Here is a 3,935-nt window from a genome sequence, read left to right as displayed (position 1 = left end):
TCAACCAAAAGTGAGGTCAACACACATCAATGAGGGTAGTGGGTGGAGTGCCACACCAAGGATAAAGCGGCTCCCGGAGGAAGTCCGCCACGACCCGAGGGTTGATGCATTAAGCGTAAAAGATGGTGAGCGGAATGCCACACCAAGGATAAAGTGGCTCTGGAAGGAAGCCTGCTACGACCTGAAGGTCGACGCATCAAGTGTAAAGATGGTGAGCAGAATGCCACACCAAAGGAAAATATGAATTGGGATAAACTTTCGTCAACCCAGACATTGCGGAAATTAGTTGGGCAATATACACTACCCAAAGAATACTTAGTCGTCAGACTGAGCTAAAATCCTCTAAACGAGGGAAACCTCCACATCCATTTATGACGAATGGGACAAGGCTCTCTACCACGCTCATTTATAATGGGTAGGAAAGGCTCGTTTAGACCCGCTCGAAGCGAGGCACCGAACAAAAAGACAAGAGAAGTACTTGGTTTCTCTCATATCGATTACCGATTGCACCAGGTATAAGCCGCTCGTAGGACTTCCACTTTGTCTGTTTAGTAATTCAGAAATCGGTTGTAAGAGATGCACAAGGCCTCACTTGGGTGCCACATGTCATCCTAGATTATGCAATACGATCTCTCAATAGCTATAAGGAAATCATCACAAGCAGTTCAGACATAAGACAAAATAGAAGGATGTAATCCTATTGCTCAAGAATTGAATTAAAAAGTACATGAAGCTTTGAATAATCAATTTATGCAGCAAAGTACGTCAAATAAAGGACGAACCGAAGCATAGTATCTCTTCAAATATCGCCTGTTGATGGGGGGCATGGGGTGAGATCCGTTAGCATCAATAAGCAAGTAGGCTCCTCCCTCGTAACCGATCACGAACGGTCCGATCCTTCCCATGTGGGCTCAAATTTCCCGTGGCTTCGACGATGAGATACAATCGGATGGCGTAACACCAGCACCAAGTCTCAAACTATGAAGGTAAGGGGCCTTACGAGCTTGTTGTGGGCTTTGGCCATACAAGCCCGGTATAGTTTGAGGCTTTGTTGGGCTTGTAATTGCAGCCCCTCCAAGCTGTCAAGCTCTTCTAACCTAAGCCGGGTATTATCTTCACTGTTGACATTATTGCTGATAGTGACACACAATGAAGACAATTCAACTTCCAAAGGAAGGACTGCTTCAGACCCAAAGGTCAATGCGTATGGAGTAGAACTACTGGGTGTATGGTATGTCGTACGATATGCCCACAAAGCCTCCGATAGCTCCTCGTGCCACTCTTTCTTATTGGCATGGAGAATTTTCTTGATAAGGCCAACTAAAGTTTTATTAAAAACCTTGGCCAAGCCATTCGCTCTAGGGTAATAGATCGTCGAATATCGACAATCGATGTGATGGCGACAAGCAAATCTATTAATCTTGATATTTTTGAAAGCCAACCCGTTATCAGAGATGATACGTCATGGCACTCCAAATCTATAAACGATATTATTCTTAAGGAAGTGCAGCATGTTATCTGTCGTTACTTCTCTTAGAGGGATAGCTTCCGCCCATTTAGAGAAATAATCAATAGCCGCAAGAATAAATCGATGTCCTCGAGAGGATGGTGGGTCAATAGACCCCACAATATCGGTACCCCAGGCTTCAAGAGGCCATGATGCGACTGTCGGGTGTAGTACACTCGGGGGTTGGTGAAGCACAGGGCTAAACACCTGGCATTGATGACACTGCCTGGCATATGCAATGCAATCAAGGGTCATTGTAGGCCAATAATAACCAAGGCGTTTGATCTTGATTTTCATTTTGGGACCCGACTGATGGGATCCACAGACGCCCTCATGGACCTCAGCCATTAATTTCTGGGCCTCATCATCCCCTACACATCGTAACCACATCTGCTCAAAGGAACGTCGATACAGAGTATCGTTAATAATGGTAAACGAAAGCGCCCTCTTCTGGATCTGAGAGGCAAGGGAGCAATCATCGGGGAGAATTCCCCTCGTCAAGTATGCGACGATGGATTGACGTCAATCATCAGATATTCCATCATAAGTAGCCAAGATGACACCACTGCTATCTGAGGGCATGATCCCGAAACTACTTATATGCAACAGTATGACAATAATTCTGATTATATTTTTCACTTATATTTCTTTATTTCGCAACAAAACCAAAAACTTGATCTTGAAGAAAAATAAGAATTTAACTTTTAATTTATATTGGGATACTATGCAAGTATACGTACGTTATCAAGTAATATATGACTTTTTGATTAAGACCTGAATATCGAACCCACAGAGAAGATATGCAATATGCACTTTTTGGAAAACTTTCTATTTTTAAAAAGATAATTATTTAAACTAAAGATGTTTTTGCAGTAAAGAAAGTTTAAATATTTTTGATAATTTTAATGTTTTGACAAAAACAATACAAACTTAAAAAGATAACTTGAGATTTTGTAGAAGAAAAACACTAAATATGAAAATATTTTTCTCCTTATCATGAATCAGTAATAAGTATAGGAATTTTATCGTGGATGTATGCATATTGTGTTGTGTCAAATATTAGCAATAATATTCTTTACCCTTACTAGAGATGTTATAAAGAATAATTTAAAGTTTGAATAGTTCTAAAGACCGGTTAAGCAAAGAAGATACTAGCTCTCACTCTAGAGTTCCCTTGATTCCCTCCATCTGGGGGCTAACATCTCGTATCAAAACCTAAAACAATAAACCAAGTTGGGGGGTTTAACATGTCACTTTAAAGTCCTCTAACTCTACACCCTTCAATGAATATTTCCTTATTTGTTTGCACTCAATCATATGAATTACATTCTCATACATACAACCTCATGTGATTCTTTCTAATAGTTGACTGAGACAATGTCATCCCGGTTCTTACATGTTCTCACAACAAATTTTAACATCTAGATTTACTAAATCAAGAATTAAATGAAGTACATGGGTTTAATATTTTTATTTTATTCTTTTATGTATTACCCCATCTTTGATGAGATTCTGTCATTTGAGAGTAAATGAGAGGAGATGGAGGAAAACAATCGAAGCAGTTACATGACCGTTAATGCGCCATCAATAAATTTTTATTATCCAGCATGAATCTTGAGGCTTGACATAAGTCTCGAAATAATTTTTTAGCAAAAAATATTCAAAATTCGATTAAAAATCATTCAGAAGTTTGATTTCAACAAACTTACAATCAAACATATTGACATGACAAAACAAACATAATGATACTAAACTTGGTCAAATTTGAGTCAAGTTAAGCCCAAACCAAATTGTTAATCAAGTTTTAGAAGCTTTCATTGTCTAATTAGAGGATCAAATGGAGGCTTATTGTCAAATCGAGCGTATTAGCAAGATGAATCTGATGAGCCCAAGATTGCTCAATTATAACATTATTGAGACAGTCAAATGCTCACTAAACATCGTCCGATCAAAGAAACCCCTTCGGGCAACCAAATGGAATGACATGAATTTCTTCCTTACCTAATTATTTTTAGAAAGAAAGGGGAGGGGGGGTTACCAAAGTCTTAAACCTAAAGAAGATCAGAGCTTGAAGAAGAAGCTAAATTTCAATATTGTTTCTACATTGAAGGTCCGACAGACACCTCCCGCTCTAACAGCTATCGAACACCACCTGTCGGTCGTCATCAAGCAACATTGATCACCCTCTATTTATTACAGTGATGCTTCGTGCACAGTCAAAACTTGCGTTGTGGAGCTACTAAACACTGTGCAAAGTAAAAACAAATATGACGATGCCACGAAGCATCCTACGGAGCAGTGCATCATCCTGAAAGTCATGCCACAATGCACCTCGAAGACGGTATACCGAAGCTCCAGCAACTGCTTTCCACTGTAACCTCTCCCTACCATGAGACAATTATTATAGCTCGAGAAATTACGTAACTCT

Source organism: Phalaenopsis equestris, unplaced genomic scaffold (genome assembly GCF_001263595.1).
Source record: "Phalaenopsis equestris unplaced genomic scaffold, ASM126359v1 Scaffold000006, whole genome shotgun sequence".
In the NCBI taxonomy this organism is placed as follows: Eukaryota; Viridiplantae; Streptophyta; class Magnoliopsida; order Asparagales; family Orchidaceae; genus Phalaenopsis; species Phalaenopsis equestris.
This window is presented reverse-complemented; position numbering follows the sequence as displayed.